The following is a 22,414-nucleotide window of genomic DNA, read 5'->3' as shown; positions in this document are numbered from 1 at the left end:
TTACCTCTATTTCTGTATAGGAAAGGCTGTAAACGCCGAGGCGGGGGAGTCAGGGCGGATGCCTAGCGGTGCAAAGTGAGGGCTGAGGAAGCGCCCTGCTGCTGCTGCTGCTGTCGTCGTCGCCGTTGCGCGAGCGGGCACTTACCGCCTGGCTGGCCGTCCAGCGCCTCTAAGGCGTTTCAGGGTCTCTCGGAGCGTCTCTCGACCGAGACTCCTCCAGTAGCGCCGGGCAAGCAAGGCAAAGCAAAGCGGGTGAGCTCATTGGAAGCCAGCAGCCCCAGTCCCCGCCTTCCGCGTTTCTCCCTCAGGCCGCCTTTCCCTGGGCAGCCAGTCTCGTGCTGGGGGAAGGGAAGGAGTTTCCAGGTTGCAATGGATGTCTCGCGTCTTCCCCTTCTCCTCCACCCGTCTGATTTGGGCGGCAGGGCCGGGCAAGGCTGGGCTGAGACTCCGCAGCTTAAGCCAACCCTCACCCCCCCCCCCTGGGCGCGGCCAACTCACCGCGGCAACCCCATTTTTTTTTCCTCCTCGGTTCCTGCCCGCACTTTACCCTCCCCCCACCCCGGGCGGCCAAAGTTCCTATTGCTTGGTAAAAAGCACAACTATCTGGGACCAATTAGCAGGAAGGGGCTCAGCAGGATTGCAGGCCGGGTTTAGAGCCCCGGCCTTTGGCATTCCCGCCTCCCTCTCTCCCTCCCAGGATCAACAAGGCGAACTGGAAGTCAGGGTGGGGGGAGGCCGGGGCATGACATTCAAAGGGGGGGGGAGGAAGCGATGTAGAGTCAGTCGGTCGAAAGGGGAAAAAATGCAACTGACATCTGTCTTCTACTGCGCGTTGTTTGCCTGATCTGTGGGGTTGTCCTTTTGCTGGCAGGGTTCAAAGAAAGCAGCCCGTGGGGAGGGGATTGCTGCGCGCTCTCTGGTATCTGTGAAGTATGTAAGACCTGCGTGTTGCGACCGGCTTCCACACAATGTAAGCTCTGCCATTGTGTGCACTTGGAGTTCATTGTTGTGGTTCCAAGAGACACAGGTTTTTCACCTGAGGGGTAAGCGTTGGGATTAAAAAATGAAGAAAAGGTGTTTTAGAGGACTGAGATTAAGTGTCCCCTTTTTGATGAAGGCAGTATCTTCAAAAGTTGTCGTTAAAAAAAAAAGAACACCTTTATAGTTTTTACCTGCCTTCAGGTGACTCATATATCTTGTCCTTTGAGTAAAAATACTTTTCAAATATTTGGTAAATAAATCTGGCTGAATTCTTACTATATCTCTGCTGTAATAATTTCCTTTTTTAAAAAAGAAAAGAGACACTTAAAAAAAAAACCCTTTCAAACAGATTTGATTTGTTTTTCCTCTTTTTCAGGACCATCTTTCTGGTGGGGTACACAAGAATAAGTCCGTGGAGTACAAGTTGTCCTGAACTTACAACCATTCATTTAATGACTGTTTGAAGTTACAGTGAAACTGAAAAAAGTTATTTACAACTGGTCCTCAACTTAGGACCATCACAGTAACCTCACAATCGTGATCAGAATTCAGGCCCTTGGCAACAGGCATGTATTTACAACAGTTGGAGCACTTGGGTCCACGTGATTATCATTTGCAACCTTTCCAACTAGATTCCAAAAGCAAAGTCGGGGGTGGGAGAACTGGATTCACTTAATGACCATATGATTCACTTAACAATTGCCTTGCTTAACAACAAATTCTTGTTCCATTTGTAGTCATAAATCGAGGACTGTACAGCAGAAGCAGCAAAAAGGCAGAACCAAATACAGAGAACTACTTCCCTCCCCCCTTTTTAATTTAGCAGGTTTTCCCCATTTGCACCTAAGCATAGTGCAAGCATATCCTGTATGCCTCTTCCCCTGCTCCCACATAACATTGCCTTCTTATGATTTCTCATTCTGTAGTTAAAACACCATTTCCCCTCCTCTTCCCACTTCTTCCAAGAGTAGCAACAAGGCCTATAAAATTGTCTAACTAGAGATTAAGGGGACTGTGCTAATCTGAAACAGCCAGATCTGTAATGGGGACAGCAGATTTCATGTACATAAAAAGTTTTCTGTCAGCTGAAGGATATGAGTCAAACCCAAATAAACTGCATTATGGCTTGAATCCAGTCTTCCACTGCCTTCTGTCAGCCAAAGGCCTAAACTTATCATTTGTAGAAAGGGCTTTTTCCTATCTGTCATTTTTACTCCTCTGTGCCAGAGGTCTAAACTGATCACTTTCAGAGAGCTTTCCTTTCTCTTGCTCAATCTATTGTTAACTCTTCCAACTTTTTTTCTCTCTCCATCTTTCTCCTATGCCTCACAATTCCCTCCTCTTTACCAAATTAAGGTGAGAGCAGAGTTGTTCAACCCTGATTTTTTTTTAAAAAAAAAATCCTTAAAATCTTTTACAGAAAATCAAATATTTTATTTTTAAAATTTATATAGTTGACCACCTCATGGTTGATTTCTAGAAGAAATAAATTCATAATTATTTGGAGTTGTGGTGGGGTATGAATTCAGTAAATAAATAATGCTTCACTGTTTGCCATTATGACGCTGATGAAAAAGTAATTGTGATCAAGCCATGCATTTACAACTTTTGCAGGTCTATAAAGCAAAGGAAGGCTGAAGTAAGATTGTAACTACAGTTGCAGTTTCATTTAGCAACTGCTTTGCTTAACAATGAATTCGCTTGTCCCAATTGTCATTAAATGAGGACTACCTATATTTGTACCTGATTACGAGTAGTCCTCGACTTACAATTGCACAGCAAACATTTGAAGTTATAACGGACCTACCAGGCGGCTATTTACGATCCAGATTCAGGGGTCTGAATGGTTGCCTCCCCCAGTGGTCATATGACCGAACTTCAGGACCCAGTATCCTAGCTGCATTTATAGCTGTTTAACATCCTGCAATCACATGATCACCTTTTACCAAGGTTTTGTCAAAAATTGGCAGTTACTTCCAGTTTTCAGCAAAATCATGGATTTACTTAATGACCATGGTGGCTGCTTTATGACTGTCATAAAAAAAGTCACATGATGACCCATTTTACAATCATCACAACTTATGGCTATAATGGGTAGGCTCCATTACATTTGTAAGTCAAGGACTACCAGTATGTAACTTATTTCAAATAGCCTAAGACTTTTGAAAGATGGCAACCTTAAAATGAACCCACCATCTTTATAATAGAAGTATTGAGGGGGCGGTTTCACAAACGTAGCTATTTAACATTTTGATCCAATAATTTTATTATTCTGCATATATATCTGTAAAAATGCAATTAGATATTTATTCAGAACTGTTATTTAATAAGAATTACTTATAAGTAACTATATCAATAACAGCTGAATTTTTAGTGACAGTACAATCTTGATCGGTTGGTGCTTTATAATTGTATTGATTTAATTTGCTGCATAAGATCAAAAAAAAATTTCTGAGTTTACTGTCTCCATCACAATTTAGTGTGACCTATAAAGTTGAAAGCAACCCTTTTAGTTTTCTTTGTAGAGAACTCACAATTAGCTCTGTTGTAAGAAATTACTGCTTTATATCAGTCTAGCTGCAGACATCTTACTTATCTGTGTATCATTACCCTGATGTCTTTTATCTCCCAACATTTATAGTTTCTAGAGCAGTGATTCTCAACCTTTCTAATGCTGTGACCCCATAATACAGTTCCCCATGTTGTGGTGACCCCCAAGTGGGTGTGGCCACCAATAAGAGGGAGTAGGACAGCTAGGGAAAAGGGAAAAAAATGGCGGACAGCATGGTTTGGTGACCCCCATGAAATGGTCATTCGACCCCAAATGGGGTCCCAACCCACAGGTTGAGAACCACTGTTCTAGAGGGTCTTTTAATATTGGAATATACAGGATAATATCAGTCTGATACTTTGTCAATTATATTTTGTGAATAGAATCAGTTGAAAATCTTTCCTTATTTGGAATTATATCAATTTTCCTTCCACAAGAATACCAGAATAATGATCAGTTGAATTCTTTAAAAACTTTACTAGAAAGGATGGGGGATGAAGCTATTTCAAAAATCCTGAAAGCTTTTAATCATGTAGTAAAATAATCTCTATGATTACTTTGCTCTTAGCCTGAACTATATTGCTGTCCACATCTTTAGAGCAAGGAGTTTTACCATTTTCTTAAACAAATTTCTCACATTCATGATTTACAAATCATTACATCCCATAGTATCATTTGCTTTCTTTTAGTGTTTCACAACATGGGGACCAAGCCATTTTGATTTATAAATAGTGGTTGATTGATTAGTACCATGTTTAAACCTGGCAAACTAGCTTAGTCAACAAATCATACTTAAAAGTTAACCCATAGTGAGATGGGTAGCAAACAAATTTAATAAATAAATAAATATATATAAATAAAATTAATATGTTTGAACTTAAATAGGTTCTCTATGTAAAGCATAGAGAACGAATGTATAGTCTGATAAATATCAGCCTCCTTTAATTCTTAAATACAGCTATAGAAAAAAGTTATTGGGGATGGTTATGTTGGGAAGCACCCAGCCAGGTGGCAGGGAGGAAGGACCAAATGTGGAACTAGCCTGGAGTCGCTGCATAACCACAAAAGAGCTAGGTTTGACCCAGACATACACACATTTAACTTCCTTGGAGATTTATCTATTTGCTCCCAGGACTAGGTTGCCAGACTAGGGAGATTCCTGTGTTGTAGGCAGAACATAATAACGTGATTGTTTAATCTAATTGGTTGGGATTGAAGTCCCCAGATTTCAAACTTAGAATCTCTTTATAATTTCACTTCTGGATGTGGGAACCATTCCTCCCACTCTTAAATGCTCCACAGGAATTACACCCATGTTGTGTACAGAACATATACCAGTTTTCTTTAAAAAAAAAAGTAAAAGAATAGGTGCAAAGAGAAACCACAGCCATACTTGTAATGATGCAAATTCTATCCTTGGTCAACTGGTTCCACCCCCTCCCACTGTCGACAGAACTCCATGGGCCCATAACCTTGGGGAAAATCCCCCCTCCCCAGTTTATAGAATCATCTGACTTGGACAAACTTTGCCATCTGGTTTGGGTACATATTCCAAGAGTTATTCAGGTTGAAATGACTTGCAAGAGACAAGATTAGAAACTCCTGTCTGTCTCCCTTTCATCCTGTGTTGACAGATGAGGTAAATAAAAGAACTGTTATCTCTGGAAGAATTTAATGCCCATTAAGTAGTGAAGTCCCAGAAGGTGTGGCTGAAATACTTTGGAATGTCTTGTTCACGTAATCAGGGAATGGTTATCAGCATAACCCTGAGATAAGACATGGTTTTAAGTGTGAGCTCAAGAAATGGGGATACATTGATTTAAGATGCCATCCTGAAGACAATTCTTCTTCTGCCAGTGGGATCAAGACTGTTACACATCCTATTAACCCAGGGGTGTCAAACTGCCGGCCTACAGGCCAGACACATCACGAAACCGCGCCCACCCCATTGCTGGCAATGGGGAAAAAGCTCTGATACGTTGCACGACGTCATGTGACGTCGCGAGTTTGACATGTCTGCACTAACCCATTACATGGTTGGTTCTTTTGGCTTAAGCTATGTTTGCCTAATTGGCATGGTACTCCCTCAGTCTCGTGCAGCATTTTAATTGAAGACCTAGACTTATCTGGTCTGAATCTCAAGGGGCTGCCATTTAGAGTTTACAAAAACTAGAATGGGTATCTATGGTTTGTCATAGGTAGCAAACTGGTTTCTGTAATCCTCAAGTGTAGCTGATTGAAGAAAAAGGTAACCAGTCTCACTAACCGGCTTTAGTGTATCATCTGAATTCACAAGTATAATTTATAATTCTTAATGAATGCTAATGAACTCAGCATGAATATATGAATGCAGCCAGCTAAATACATTTTCAAGAAACAATAGTTAAACCATGGTTTTAGTATCATTGCACATTTTTGGAAATCCTGTAGGAAACTTCTTACAGACAAGACATTTCTGATTTATTAAATTCCTTTAATAGTACACAAATTGGATTATCAAATCTGCTCTGCAGAAATTCAGACAACCACTAAATAGCAAAAAACAACAATCCCATCCCATTGTAGTTTTCTGCATCTCTTTGCTGCTATTTATCATTTCGATCTTTGTTAAGCAGATGTGGTAATCCCATGCATAATAATATGATCTGGAATACTTAAATGTAAAAGAAACAGAATCTCAACAGAATGGTTTGGAATCTGGAATATTATGCTTTTTAGGGTACTATGTCTAATGATACGGAAAGAAAGAAACAGAATATTATCATCTTCAGGAGCTTCCTCCTAGAAGGAGCCAAATTCACAGCTGTTCTTCCACTTAAGACTTCTCCTCTTGCTCTGATATTCAGATAATTTGTCTGAGCCAAACAGCTTTCTGAGTTTTTTTTTTTAAAATAGGAGCTGTGTCTGCTTTCAGTTTCTCAAATTTCCCCTTGCAAAAATTGAAAGTATTGAGAAATCTGTTCAAGTTATCAACCAACATAATCTGAGCTAGGAATGACAGCAGCAAAAGGCTGGTCCAAGCTTTGGGAGTTCAGAAACTTTCCCTCCTGCTATAACATATTTGTTCCTAGCCATTTATTTTGGCTACTTTCTACTATGGTTTCTAGTTACAAAATGTAGTTGCTCTTTTGGTTGCGTTCCTTTGTTCAGACTACCGCAATTAGAAGAAGGCTATTCAAAGGAACTCATTTTGTGCAGCACATAGGCACCAAAATGTAACTGTTCCAGGATAAGAAGCAATGGTCACAGTGCTTACAGTTGATGGCTAATAATTATCAATTTTGTTTTAGCACAAGCAGCTGACCCTAAAAGGTTTTTTAAGGGTATAAATAGAGAGCCCAGCATATAGTTTAGAACAATAGAGCTTTCATGAGATACAGCTGCTTCTTGGAACATGTTTGCACAGAAGCTTCCCACGGTCTCTGTTTGGTCTTTTACAAAGAACTAAAAAAATTAGCGACCAGAAGCACCAAATACAAAAACAAGGATATATTTTGCAGAAGTTTTGCAAACCTCAAGTTCCTTTTCTTTTTACCTATGATGATGGTGTCATTTCATTCTTCTGCCTTGCAGATAATTAAAGAATGTTTAGACCAAGAGCATAAAGTCTCTGGTCCTTTTCACCTGTATTTGTTTGACAGAAGACCATTTTGAATTGTTTAAGAGGAGGCAGTTTTGAATTATGTTTCTACACCTAAAGTAAAAGTATATTTTGGTAGGCTTTTAATCAGCTGTACTAGGTAAAACAGACCAAGAAATAAACTCTACAGGTTGCCTAAAACTGCCTAAAATTATCGAGAACAGGAGTGTCAAACTCACAATGTCATGTGACGTGTTGTGACATATCCCGACTTTTTTTGCCATTGCTGGCAATTGGGTGGGTGTGGTTTTGCTATGATGCATCAGGCCCATGGGCCGGCAGTTTGACACCCCTGATCTAGAATAACATAATCTTGCAAGGCTGACTTTCCTTCTTATACTTCAATTAATTCTGGAGGCATCTTCCTGAGCCAATGTCAAATGTCATTCTGGACTTTAAAAATACTTCAGCCCTTTGCCTAGATAATGGTTCCTATATATTTCTGTAAAGGTGATCTTTCTTAGTCTCTATAGTTTTGCTGCATCAAATACCAATGTCTTTCTAAACTCTCAGCCACCACTGCCTCTCACAAAGTCTTAATGACCAGGTTCATGTTTGTGTGCAGTTAGCCAATTAGGATTGCAAAAATTCATTTGAGCAGTAGATGGCAGCAAAGAGCTATATAAAAAAGTCTAAATTCTAAACCTCTGCTGCCACACTGTGGTCATCTCAATTTTTTTGTTTTGTTAATGTTAGGTAATTCTTTAGACTCGATCTCCAACAGATGCCCACTCCCATTAAAAGCTTTGGGTCACCACTTTTCGTGTATTATGTGAATGACCAAATGTCAATTTTGACCTATTTAGTAAACTAAGATTAAAGAAGCCAATAGAGCTGTGCAGCATTTTGGATTTGATCTACAAAAGATGCTTTTGAGCTGGGGGTATTCTTGGATGGCCACTTATTAAATATCTTCTACTGAAAAACAAACTGGTGATACAGCTTCCTCCCACTGCTTATTGTCTGTGATATTTTTCAGTTCTGGAGTTGAAGTCAATAATTTTCTTTCCCTGCTACAGCCGTTTTTTAAGCCCTGCTACCTATGATTGATTAAGTAAAACCATCACCCCAGTGACTCTCTGCCTACTCACCTAATGAGCCCATCCAGATTAGGTGACCTCCTAGAGGACATATATGGGTTCACCCTAACCAACTTGCTCAGCCCAAAGAAGCTACTTGATAAGCAACAACATGTTTCGAACCAACAAGAAAAGAAATCCAGTTGCCATGACTCATTTTCCAGACACCTTTACCAGGATGACTGAGAATCTTTATTGATATGTTGCCACACATTTTGGAAAGAAACCCTGAGGATGGTCTCAGAATACGATAAGACAGCAAAAGTGTGACAGACTACAGGAATCGCCTACACTTTAACCTCAGATGGAGACAACAGAGCCTCATTCCAACAAGCCTATGCCTGCAATCCACAGTCAAGAGTTACAGAGCAGACAAGATCTTACAGAAAGCACAAGAACATCTTAACAAAAGGATAAGACAGGTTCACTTCACCATTGACACCTTGCAACACAAAGTTGTGATCACCTTCACCAGAAACTAACTGCTATTCTACCCAAACCAGTCATGGACCATCAATATTAGCAGCCATTAATGGCCTGATCCTCCATGAAAGGTGCAACCCTTTTTCAAAATCATGTAAATTGTTATCACAGTAAATTCCCCAGTTTAACTATGATTCAATAGTATCTCTGGATGTGAAAATCAACAAGATTGTGGTGATGTAATTTCACAACACTTTGTCCATCATGTTGTTGATTTTGATCCTCACTGTGGGCATCACTGCTACAACCATTTCATTAGTAGTGACTTATAGTCTTTTCATAACATTATCCAGATATCACTGAAGTGATATAAACCCTATCTTCATTATCATTACTTCAGTACAATGATGGTTGGATGAGTTTAGAGGACATTATGAATCACTAGTGGGGAAATTATCTATGTGCTGTTTACAAAAGTGTTTCTTTGATCAGTCCTGAATTTTCTTACATGGCCAACTTTGACTTCTAACGTTGTGAGGGAGAAAAGTATCTATCTATATGATCTATACATGCTTGCATGGGTTTACATACCTCAATCATGTTCCCCTTATCCTTCATTCCAAATTAAAAGACCAAATTGCTGAGTCTTTCTAGACCCTTTATCAATTGGTTGCCCTTTGTAGCCCTGTAATGTCGAAGTATGGTGACCAGAACTATACATCAGGGCCCCCCATCCCCGGTCCATGGGCCGGTACCAGGCTGCGGCATGCCAGAAACTGGTCCACGCAAACAAGCAAAACCCATCTGCGGGATGCAGGCAGTACATGAAACCACACCCCCTCTGGTCTGCAGAAAAACCTCTCTCCATGAAACCGGTCCCTGGTGCTCAAAAGGTTGGGGACCTCTGCTATACATAGTACGCCAAATGTGTGGTTCCCAAAAGTTTCTGTCGGGGAATTATTAGCAGTTATATTTTAACTTTTTTGTTTTGTTTTGTTTTGTTTTACAATGAACTACATGGATATGACATTGTAAAGTCAGTTCATCCATTTTGGACAAATTGATTAGAATTTTGGTGCAATCCCTTATGATTTTACTACCCTAAGGAATATAGTAACATCAACAAAGATGACAAGTGGCTCATGAGGTTAGAATGCTGGGTAGACGATTGGTGGGCTTGCATTTGAGGCCCGTTGTTGCCATGGGTGATGTGAGCTCCCATCACACTGCAGCTCCTGCTGACCCAGCAGTTCAAAAGCGGGCAAGCATGAGTAGATAGAGGAGTACCACTTTGGCGAGCAACTTTACTGGGACACAAAAATAGCCCCCAACTGGGTGTCCCCTGGCAAATCCTTCCACCAGAAGTAGTAGTAGTAGCAAAGATGACCAAACATGTGATATTTGAAAAAGTATGGTATGTTATGGTATTTGAATCTATGTCATTAATCGAATGGAATTGTCTAATTAGCTGCCTGATTACAATATTTGTTATCTTAGGAATTCTTCCTAAGAGAGGAAGAAACTGATTCTAATTTATGAAATGGTATTGCTTCCAAGTAACCTGCATTATAATCCTAACCAAATTCATAGTTTTATAGAGTAGCTTTTCTTCTGTTTTTAAAAGGATATTCAGATTTCCACTCCTGATCTGCCCACTCTTGCTCATACATTTGTTCTATATTTATTTTAAACAGGTGTGAAGGTAACAAAATGAAATAACTGGCAGGCAAGTGAAAATTCCAGCATCTTGGTCTCTGTATCAAATCAAATCAGTTTATTACAGCCATATGGCCAGAAACAGTAAAATATCCAATTGTAGGCTACTTACATACATACGTACGTACGTACATACATAAAAATGCACTGAGCATGATCTAATGATAAATAAGAACACATATAATAAAAATAACTTTAAAAAGTATTATTAAAAATGATGAATGTATCCAAACAAATGATGGTACAATGTCCTTGACTTACAGCCATTTGTTTAACAACCACTTCATCTATATTACAGCCAAAAGGTCAGCCGTGTTAACTGTTAACCAGCAAAATAAAGTGCCTCATCACTAGTTGATACAGTCTTATTAAAGTTTGGATATATTCCTCTGACGTGTAATAAACAATGGCATCTGGACTTTTTGCCATCTCCTATAAGTTAGGCTATAAGTTATTAAGTTATTAAACAGATTTTACTGCATAGAGGGTATAGAAACATGTTCCTTCTTATTGATAAAAGCAGAAAGAATAAAATAGATCCAAATGGCTTGTAAATTTTGATAGAATTAGAAGTAACGTCTTTAGACCCAACTACCTCTATAAAATCACAATATACAAAATCTGGAAATAATATTTTCAGATATGTTTATCTTATTTATGTTTATCTTATTTATGTTTCCGACGAATCCCCAGTGCTGCTGCGCAGAATCTAGCCACCTGCATTGTAATCACAGCCTGCTCGTCCTTAAGCAGCCACTGGAGATAAGTAGTGCCAGAACAGTCTGTGTATGTGGGTAAGAGTTTGTGTTGGATTTTTGCAAAACAGCTGAAGAAAATAACAAATGAGATGGTCAGTAAACCACTGAGAGATGCTTTAAAGCAGCAGTCCCCAACTTTTCTGGCACCAGGAACCGGTTTTGTGGAAGACAATTTTTATGCAGACTGGGGTGGTGGTGGTTTCTGTTTCATTTGCTCACCCACCATTGACTTCCAGCTATGCAGCCCAGTTCCTAACAGGCCACGGACCGGGACTAGTCTGTAGCCCGGAGGTTGGAGACCCCCTGCTCTAACGGGAAAATCCTTGTAGATAGCAACATACAAATTCTACATTTTATATTTTTAAGAAGCCTGTAATTAATAAGGATTAGTACTATATTTTGAGATTAAAAGCAAAAAATAGAAAAAGATGGGGAGAGAGGGTTATATGACACTGTAGCATACATATCACTCACAAGGGGATGATACATTTTGAAGGAAAGGAATTCAAACATATGGTCTAATAACATAGATCGATGAGATATTTATAATGTATTTTTTTTTCATTTATGTTGGCTATTTCCAAGATAGCATTCGTATCTTATTTATATTTTGTGATTGTTAGGCTACATGGAATCATGAATAGATGGTAGTGTCATTTTTCTTCATTAGTATAATATCCAAATGTGGATATTACATCAAAATAAACAAAAACTGCAAATAAACAATCTCATATTGATTGTGAGTTTGGAAATCCTGTTTTGCTTGAAAACAACAGACCTTGATAAATAATGTTAATATAATATTGCATATAAATATACTTTAACTATTTCCACCTCATTTATTCAGATGTACAAAACAGGATGTGCTGTATATATCCAGATATGATTATTTAGAAATGCTGGTGTGAAATTATTGTATAATTGAATTTAAGTGTTTAAATAAAATCAAATTTTATTATTAAGTTTAAAGGTCAGTATGTTTAGTAAAAAGTTTATATTGATAGACAAAGCATCGATACCTATCAAAAATATTACTATCTTACTATTATTAGGATTTATTGCACAGTCAACCTCATGTTATTTGGCATTTTTATCCATCTCTCAATTCCTTCCCAAAGACTTGGGGTTAGACAGATGTTGATGTATGATGGTATTAACACAGGGCTTTTTAACTGGTGGTACATGTACCACCAGTGGTACATTAGCACCTGGCAGGTGGTATGCGACCATGTCTAGCATAGCCAAGTGTAGCGGGGGAGGGAACGAGCCAAAACGGCGCAGTGCAGGATTTGCTGTGAGAGTCCTCAGGAGCTGCAAGGCGGCTGGGGCGAGGCAAAGCGTGGCCTCTGGTGTCCCGGATGACTGTTTTGTTCTGCAGGCTGATCATGTTCTGAGCGATTCCCTTTCACCCAGGACACCAGGAGGCAGGCGCTCGCCCCCTCCTCTGCATGCACCCAGGCAGGTTCAGCTTCTCGCCAACTTCACCTTGCCTGGCCCAGCCTCTTCACGCAGTGAGGAGAGCGCGCTGCTGCCGGCCAAAACCGGGGAGGTTGGAGTTTGGGCGGCATAGCACAGGTAATGTGGACTCTCACGCCACTCATGGCATCCACTCCCCCAGAGTCCACGGGTGTGTGAAGTGGGCGAGGGCCATTTGCTGGTCTCCTTCATGGGATGTTGCCTTTCTTCATTCCTCCCGGAGGGCAACCCTTCCCTAGCTGCATTTCTTGCCTGTTTTTCTCCCTCATCACAAATATCTTCCCGCCACTCTGCTCTTAAGACTGTGCGGCTCTTGTCTAGGAATTTACAGTGGACTTTCAAGCCATGGCCACCAGCAGCATGGCCACCAGCCATGCTGGCAGTCTCTCCCCCTCACCTTGTCCCTTCCTGGGCATAGAGGAAGGAAGGAGATAGGAATGAGAGGGAGGGAAGGAAGAAAGAGACAATGGGAGGAAGGAAGGAAGGAAGGAAGGAAGGAAGGAAGGAAGGAAGGAAGGAAGGAAGGAAAGCGGGAGATTGGAATGAGAAGGAGGGAGGGTCTGAGACAAGTCCTGCCTTAGCACTTGGCCACCAGCAGCCCTGCTGCCCTTTCGCCATCCCCTTGCCCCCTCCTCCTGGCCTATCCTGATGGTCTCCCATCCTATCACTAAGGATGCTTTGATGACAAAGCCGGATCTCCTCACAAGGAGAGGGAGTGGGCCTGCCTCTGACCCAAGAACTTTGCCCTCCTGCACCCACTATGAGCAACCTGTCCAAGCAGCAGCAGCCTTGACGAGGAGGTAAGCACAGCCAGATGCCCCCTCAGGGAAGTGGGGCTGGAGTGGGTTGGGCTGCAGGGTCTTGGTGCCCCGGGAGCTCAAGGACCAGGCAGGTGCTTGCCCTCCACTGCCCAGGGCTCCAGGCAGTCCACGCTACTGTTCAGGAGACCCCTGCATGGCCCAAGAGAGACAGCAAGGCTCTTCTGATGGACCATGCTCTAGCGCCTCCCCAGTCCCATCCCCCCTCCACCAGAGATCCCCCCACAGCCACGCCAACATACCCCACAGGTGCCCCGCGATCTGAGCAATGAGCTGGCCATGCCCCCCCCCCCAGCCATTGTCTTTGCTTGTCAAAAAGTTGCAAAAAGTGATCACATGATCCTAGGATACTGTGACCATCATAAGTATGAATCAGTTGCCAAGCATCCGAATGTAAATCACATGACCCTGGGGATGCTGCAACCGTCATAAGTGTGAAAAGTGGTCATAAGTCACTTTTTTCAATGCCGTTGTAACTTCGAACAGTCACTAAGCAAACTGTTGTAAGTCGAGGACTACCTGTACTTTATCACTTTTTTCCTTTTTTTTTTGATCATCAAGTTTTTGATACCTTGCTAGGTGACTGGTGGTACTCAAATATTGCCATATCCTAAAATTGGTACAATATGTGAAAAGGTTGAAAAGCCCTGTATTAACAGGTGTCATCACAGGATGTAAGCTGTTCCAAGTAAAGCTGCCTTTTGCAATTGACCAGTCATGATTTTGTCTATGCCAATGGTGTTTAAGTGGTGCTCCACTTGTTTGGGGATTGCACATAAGGCCCATATTATTGTGGAGTCCTTGGTGCTCTCTGAGCTTGGTTGTTTTCTTGCAGATGTTTCAATACCTATGGCATTGATGATATTACTTAGTTTGGTAATGAAATATCTGTAAGAAAACAGCCAAGTTCAGAGAGTGTCAAGGACCCCTCATTTCAACCCTGAGTTACAAATATTACCTTCTATGGGTAATGCCAATTATTATTTGTAATTATTATTATTGCCGTTATTACTAGAATCTGATGCTAAATAACAGCCTACAGATTTTATTGGATCCTATGAATAATGTTAGTGTTATTTGGCAAAAGAAATTAATAGTAATCCCCTGTGACACTATTTTTGTTTGGAAGTATTGTGCCAATATAAACTTTGGCATAATAAAGCTTGCCTTTAAGGTAGCAGAAATCTTTGTAATATAATATTCATAATACATGGTGTTTAAAAATTATCTTGGGCTTTAGACAGATCCCAAAGCAGATAAGCCATAGTGCAAGTTAAATCTGCAAGGAAGAGGCTAAAACAACTCACAGGTGATCATTAAATACTCCCATTAGTGCATTCAGTATAAAATTCTACCCCCAAAAAGTTGGTGGTGCTGTTTTGCCAGAAGGATGATCTTACACAGTAGGGGTGCAGAATAACATTCTTTCAATCATTTCAGCCATGTAGGACACTAGAGTGACCATCATTTAGTATAGGCGACTCTCAAACTGTACATCTTTTAAGAGTGCAACTTTGATTTAGAGGAGGATAAAAACATTTTCCTGTACATGATCTATAACATTTCCCCCCATTTTTATTGCCTGTTGCTCAAGGAAAATTACAATCTGTTTTTGATTATTTCAGCCTGCTGGCTGTCAGAGTTAATTTATTTGTCAATCCGTTCTGATGCTGCTGGGTGGTTACCATGAAAGTAATTATTATCAGAAAGCTCAGGGGATTCCACAAAGCCATGCTTTTTTCAAGGTCACATTTCAAAAATAAAAGAAACTTATAGACAAGATTAAGCGAGGCCGCACTACAGCAAAGATTTACCATGCTTTCATGACTGCTCCCTTCAGATATTTTCCTAAGAAATCTTACACAAAGTAGGTAGGTGCCGTAGTCTTCCACAGATATTCTCTAAGGCACCTGAAGGCAACGGATGGAAACTAATCAAGGAGAGAAATAACCTAGAAGTAAGGAGAAATTTCCTAACAGTTAAAACAATTAATCAGTGGAATGACTTGCCTCCAGAAGTTGTGGTGCTCCTTCACTGGAGGTTTTTAAGAAGAGATTGAACAACCCTTTATTTGAAATGGTATAAGGTTTCCTGCTTAAGCAAGGGGTTGGACTAGAAGACCTCCCTGGTCCCTTCCAACTCTCTTATTCTGTTAATCTTTTATTTTACATTACAGCTATCATCAGTACACTCCTTCACCACTAATGGCTAAATATGGTGGAAGTGTTACTCCTGAATAATTGGCAGAAGTGTGAAGCAGAATGCCTAATCCTAACATAGGACAAAACCATTACACCCCAAATGGGTGCTAATTAGAATATCACAATCACAGTTACATTATCCTGTATGGTCAATGTGACATAAGCATATTACTGCATCTAGCATCAGCAAGCTGCATTCTTCTGCCGATGCAAGAATCCTAGTGCTCAGGCAGGATCTACTGCTAATATCTGTCCCAATCTCTGTGCATGCTTTAGCAGTTCAGAGCCACTATAAAAGCTTCCTACGGCACATCGGAATGCTTCCGAGGAAGTGTTGCTTCACAGGAAATTTAAACAAGAGACTTGAATCATTGCTACCAGATGAAGCCATGAAAGCTTTTGGCAGAAGACAGTGATTTACGAGGGGCCAAATTAGGGCATTATGTGTGTGAGCGAAGAGGGGCCTTAAACCTAGACAAGTTTCCACTCAGTGTAAAAGAAACATACACCTAATGTAAGCATCTGCAGATTCTTTTTGCTTCTGGATAAATTGCTAAGCGTCGAATTGAGAGCTATGAAGTTCCTTTCTCTGTGAGACCTAAGCCAGATAAAACCTTAAGTATATTTCAGGCTGACAATTCATGATGCAAATTCTATAACAGATCACATCAGTTGTTAGACAAATTTGAATTCCAGGCATGCTGGTGGCTTGACTTGGTCAGGATTTCCATACTGATCTGTATAATTAACGAATCCATTCTATCTTTGGTGAATGCTGACTTTTCTACGGAGCCAAGCCTCTGAATTCATTCTACAGGAAAGCATGACTTAGTTGCTGATACAGACTTTTTAAAAATAATCATGTTTACCATATGCCCCAAGGTCAGTGTTCTTCCCAAGTTACCCATGAGGCCTTTAAAATAACTAAACCAAAATTATTATTCTTGCTGCACATAAAACATCAGGAGTATTTCACAATTACTTGGACTATATGTAGAAGAAACAAAAGTCCTAATTTAGGCCAACCTCTCCTGCACATTTATGCTACATTGCTCATGAACCTACCACGTGGGAAGAGTGATCTTGTATTAATTGTTTACTTGGACTTTTGAAAGAATTGTGGCTACCTCCCCGATCAAAGGTTCCTAAACAAATGTAGGAGTCATGGGATAAGAGGTATCCTTTTATTGTTCAGAGACTAATAATTTGGAGAATAGGAATAAAAACCACAGGGCCAGTGTATGTCAGATAACAAACTATAAACACTTGCATACAATTTAACTGAGAACTTGATCCTAAGGCAAATACAAAACAAGAGTTATGATAGTGGAAGAAGCTTTCTTGCTTTACTGAGATGCTTTAGTAAAAAGCAAGAATACCCAGAATTTTGAAACTCAGAGCAAGGAAATCTCACTAGAAGGAAAACATGGCCTAGAAAGATAAAAGGAAGAAGCCTATAATCTATTGAAAAACAATTCATTGATCAGGCATACATTGCTATGGAAAATAATGGGCATTTAAGATCAGGAGACCCAATCAACTCTATAAAGAAGTTGGGTTAACTCTGTTCCACTAATGCTGGATAACAGTTTAGCTGCTCTGTTAATTGCTGGAACTGAATATTTTTTTAAAAAAATGCTTACCATCATAACAGCATTCCTGGCCATCACAACTGAGCTTTGAAGAATTAAGTCAGATGCAGCAGTAACACGTGAAGGCTGTACCTCTGACTGACCAAAAAAAAGCCCATCCTTTCTGTCAGGTCTTTTTAAAATTCTTTTTAACCCAAGGAATGTTGGGGGGGGGGGAAATACATAAAGGGCCTTGAGACTCTGTCTGCCATCAGCTGGTTAATTCTCTTAAAATTGAGTGGAACAGAGCCAAATTGGACATGACAGGGGAAGCTGGCAAAAGAAATGCAAAGTTTGAAAATGGGCCAGATCAAGCAACATTCAAGAAAAATATCACAGTGGGGCAGTGTTGCAGACTGATCCACCCTAACTTTCTCTTGATCATACAGCTCAGACTATAGGCAGCTTGCCCTGTGTTTACCACTGCACACATATCACATACAAAAACTCAATGTTAAGATCATAAATACAGACACATGTTATTTTGTGACATAGAAGCCAACACAGGCTTTTACTAGGGTCATTGTTAGTAGTCAGTCCTTCAGTATAGATCCAATTAAGAAACCAATGCCATGTGACTTAGAACTACTTTAATTAAATTAGCTATAGTAATAGAATCTTGCAAGTCTGAATGGGCTTCCCGCTCCCTCTCTGGGGTCTATGACAATTTGCCATGGCCAATTCGCCACAGCCAACTCACCACGGCCCACTCGATGTGGGACAACTCGCCACAGCCAACTCGGCATGAGACAACTCACTGCAGGACAAGAGTTATACTAATAGCAAAGAAATGGTGGAATAGAATCATTAAAGAAAGGATGCCAAAGCAGGGACGGAATGAAATGAGAATGACAAAAATTAAAATAGTCATTCATTTATTTTAAATAATTAAATTGAATTGTTACATTGTCCCACCGTTTGTCGTCCTGCAGCAAGTTGACCGTGGTGAGTTGTCCCGTGGCAAGTTGACTGTGGTGACTTGTCCCGTTCCGTCTTCCCTGTATCTGTTTTCTCAAATTAGTTTTTGGAATGGAGGTAAGCTGCACTTGCCTTGGTAGTGGTTCTTCCTACTATACTTCAAGGCCATTCCTTAGGCCCTCTAGATCGGTGAAGAGGTTGGAAAAATTTTGTAGGATTTCTCTTTATTTGATCTCGGTTTGTAAGGAATGTGGACAGATCCCCTCTGTGTTTGGATTCTGATATAGGTGGCTTCCCTTTATTAGCCAGAGAGTGTGTGAACATAACGTAAATAAACTTTTCATCCCAACCCTAAGACTTGTTAAATTTAAATATTAAGATTCTGCAGCTGATCCAGGCAGCCCCAATCTATATACAGTACTTCATCTCTTCCCCATCAGTTGTCAAATAAAATCAGTTAAAGTGAAATGTTTCTGAATGTAAGCTGGTACATTTCATGATGTATTTAAGGAGGAAAGAACCATATCCAACATGCTGACAATTCTGAGCCCAGTAACTTGTTGAAATACTCTAAACAGAGAGTGTCAAGAGAGGCTTAAGGAAAGAATTAAGGCAGCCAATCCGTGAAGACAGAATGTTATTTATTTCATGCATTTATATACAGTACTACTTTTTAAAATCAATTGGATTTACTACAATGAAAACATTCCCAGTCCTAAAATGCGTATAATAAAATCAGTACAATTTAAACTTTATAAAAGTATATTGACTTACAAACGTTATATCAACACACAAATATTATACACTGAAATATCAACTTGAGCAATAAACGTAGAGTACAATTCTGTATATACAGACATGGGTGTAACTCCACTATATCCATTTTATGTACATGTAAAATTACAGCCTTTTGTTTGGAAGGCTGGCATATTATTTTAAAATGACATAAAGGCAAAATCACCTAAGCTCATCAGTTTTTAAAAAGTTCATTTTGTCTACATTTTTTTTGCCTAGAACAAGATATTAACATATAAAAGTGATAAAGGCATTAAGTGATTTATTTATTTATTTATTAAATTTATTGACCACCCATCCCACTACAGAATAATTCTGATTTCCAAGAAACTTAAGCATATTTATGTATTTAAAACTATTCATTGTATCATGGCCCACTTTTTATTAATTATTTGTACATGCACTTAGAGAGGAAGGGAGAGAGCTTAATGCAAAGTTCAATATATTATGAAATACAAAGTTTTCTTAACTGTTGCAGTCAACAGTTTTATGTTTACAGACCGAACAGAAATGTCAAGAGTGGGAAAAAGACAGTATCTAGTCCAAAGGGTAACTTCAAACGATTTGAGTTGTATATATATTGTAGGCATATACTACCCTCTGGTGGTAACAAAATAAAATAATAAAATCTAGAGTAGACGACTAATTATTGAATAATGCCATATCAAAACAAAACAAAAATATGCCAAAGTGATAGCTAATCTGATTAAAACACTGGCTAAATAATGGCAAGATTATTTTGGTTCAGTAAAAATAAAGGCTTGGAGGCAATGGTTAAAAATATTGAAAAGCTCTTACATAAAAACAAGAGCACCCTTGAAATATACTCAAGAAAAAATAATTTTGATTCATTTTCAGCCTTGGGATAAATTCCAAAAGTTGCTGAAATCGTTTGTCATCCATTATATATTTATATGCTGAAGATCTTAATTCTGTGAGATAGTTATGAAATGTTGTTGATTGGATAATACAAAGAATGTGATTAAATATCTAAATGTAATATTTCAGGCTGTAGATGTGAAATACCATCTAATTCATAAGACTGAATGTAAAAATGAGACACCTGCTGACCTACTTACATTATTGAAGTACGATGCCAGCCATTAAAAGCCTGATAACCAATGAGAGTTATAGCTGGAGGTTGTGTTTCAGCAATCTGGAGACCTACAAGTTGTCTACTCCTGCAACAACCTGCTTTCCTTAACTTTTGAAAATTGTTCCACAGCTCATTAAATCAATACTGTGTACCAAAGTAAATGGAAGAGAATTGGGATGATGAAATAGCCATTCCAAGAAACGAAGATTCTCTGTCTTCCAAATAAGCCAAACTATGATTTCCAGAAGCTTAATTCACTATGGCAATGGCTGTTGTGGGTGGGACAACTGGCAGTTGTCATTTGGCAATACAGGGAAAGCCAGATTACAAATGCAACAATGATAAAATCCATGCAAACACACCCATTGTTGGAGAAACAGTCTTGTTTTGATTTAACCATTAAATAATATCTAACTATACTGTGATCATGGAGTTGTACAGGATTATAGTTTTCAGAAAAGGTGCTAAGTACAAATGAAAGCATGCTGTTAGGGCAAAAGTTTAATTTAAACAAGAGATTTTCAGTCAAACATTTTTGAAAGGTTAAAAATAAAAACTCCAGTTTGGTTTGGAAAAAGGTGCTGGATACCCATGAAAGCATATCAATGGACAGAATTTTGACTTAGACAAGAGACTTTAAATGGCCGCACTGTTAAACTCAATATGCTTTATCGATGACTTTTTTAAAGTCAAGAACAAGACAGTGGAAATCCACTTTCTTGATGTTGCATATCACTCATTTCATATAATGCAAAGACTTTCCCAGCATGAATTCCAATTGCATTTTAGAAAATATGACCTCATTTTCTGCAATATGCTGAGGTTTCCTAGCAGAAGACTGGGAGCTTTTCAACAGATGAGATCATGCAAAAAGTGCTATTTGTAGAATTACTTGAGAACCACTGCATTAATTCCTAAGCTAATAATATGTTTTCATTTGTCAAAATGAACTTCTGCAGAATCCATTCTAGCCTAGATTCTAGATTCTACATTTCTGCCTACTTGAATTCATGCTCATCATGCAAAAGAGCAAGAAGCTGTAAGACAAAAAAGAAAGAAAGAAAGAAAAATAAAATAAAATAACTTTCTCCTTATTCCCTTTTATCTCTCTACATGTTTGCTCTCCTGGAAATGCAAATAGCTTTAAAGAGACCCTTTTTATTTCTCTACTATGTTCTTTTCAAGGCTAAAGTAACCTGTTCCAAATTCTTAAAGAAAAAAAGTCTGTGAATTATTAAAAATTATATGTATAAGATAGTGGTGGCGAACCTATGGAACGGGTGCCAGAGGTGGCACTCGGAGCCCTCTCTATGGGCACATGTGCCGTTGCCCCAGCCTTGCCTCCGCCTGCGACCCCCTCCTCACCAGCAACCTCCCTGGAGGAGAATCGCCCCCGAGCAGCGCAGCCAAGGACATGACAGCCAGACAGCGTAGACAAGACTCTGCCCTCATGCCCCAACATGCAGCTGATGTTGTGGGGCGCTGGCAGAGGGCGTGGCTGCCATGGCGCTGCTGGGCTGCCTGGGCGATCTGCGGCGGGCCCAGGAGGCGGTGAGTAGCCCTGCGGGCAGGCAGGATGGGGCGGAGTGGGGGTGGGGCAGAGGGTGGGGCAAGAGTGGGGCCAGTTTTTGGGTGCACAGTCTCTAAAAGGTTCGCCATCACTGGTATAAGATTTTACGCACTTAAGCACAGCTTTCCTAGGCACCAGTCTGAAGACATCAAGGTTTGTTCTATTTAATTTCTGATATTTTGTTTGGAAAAAAAATGGCATCACAATGGCTGATACCAATTTTTAATACAAAGAAGCCGATTTTGGAAGATACCACATTTCATTAAAAAAATCAACAAATGCAGTTTTGAAGATTTATGAGGATGCTATTAAAACCTGTTGACTCATTCTTACAAGACTGACAACTGCACATCTTTATTTGGATTAGTACTATTAAGACAACAGTAGAGCGTTGAGTCATATTATAATTAAGGATTGTTTTATTCAAAGATACTCTCAATGTCTTAAATAGCTTACATCTGCACAAATGTCTTTGGTGCTCTCTGAGCCTGCTTGTTTGCTTGCAGATATTTCATTCCCCAAACTAGGTAACATCATCAGTGCTAGTGCTGGTCTGCAAAAAAACCCAACCCAAACCAAACCCCCCCAAACAAGCAAGCTCATAAGAACACCAAGGACCCCTCAAGTCAACCCTGAGCTATAAATATTCTCCTTTATTAGCACAAATGTCTTTCTGGGCAGAAATGTAGAGTTTTACATTTTTCCTTAAAAGTAGCTGTAGTAGCCCAATCCCAAATTGTGTAGGTTTTCCCACCTCTTTC

At 39.8% G+C, this 22,414-nt stretch overlaps 1 protein-coding gene and 1 long non-coding RNA gene across 7 annotated transcripts in view; one reads left to right on the top strand and one right to left on the bottom strand.

Annotated features, from left to right (window-relative positions):
• TANC1 (tetratricopeptide repeat, ankyrin repeat and coiled-coil containing 1) overlaps positions 1 to 467 on the bottom strand; it is a 185,063-nt gene extending 184,596 nt beyond the window's left edge. For 3 of the 6 annotated variants that reach the window (XM_039328409.1, XM_039328415.1, XM_039328413.1), the window contains exon 1: positions 146 to 467. The gene's annotated coding sequence lies outside the window, so the exon portion shown is untranslated. Of the gene's footprint in view, positions 1 to 4 lie in introns of all 6 variants that reach the window. The other 3 variants (XM_039328411.1, XM_039328414.1, XM_039328416.1) reach the window with 2 other exon arrangements.
• LOC120301320 lies at positions 115 to 3,666 on the top strand. Its single transcript, XR_005554860.1, has 3 exons — positions 115 to 252; positions 872 to 970; positions 1,358 to 3,666. It is a non-coding gene; the product is annotated as an uncharacterized LOC120301320 (long non-coding RNA).
• Positions 3,667 to 22,414: the final 18,748 nt, after the last annotated feature.

The sequence above is a fragment of the Crotalus tigris genome, unplaced genomic scaffold, assembly GCF_016545835.1.
Source record: "Crotalus tigris isolate CLP2741 ecotype Arizona unplaced genomic scaffold, ASM1654583v1 scf7180000024376.1991246, whole genome shotgun sequence".
Taxonomy (NCBI): Eukaryota; Metazoa; Chordata; class Lepidosauria; order Squamata; family Viperidae; genus Crotalus; species Crotalus tigris.
This window is presented reverse-complemented; position numbering and strand designations above follow the sequence as displayed.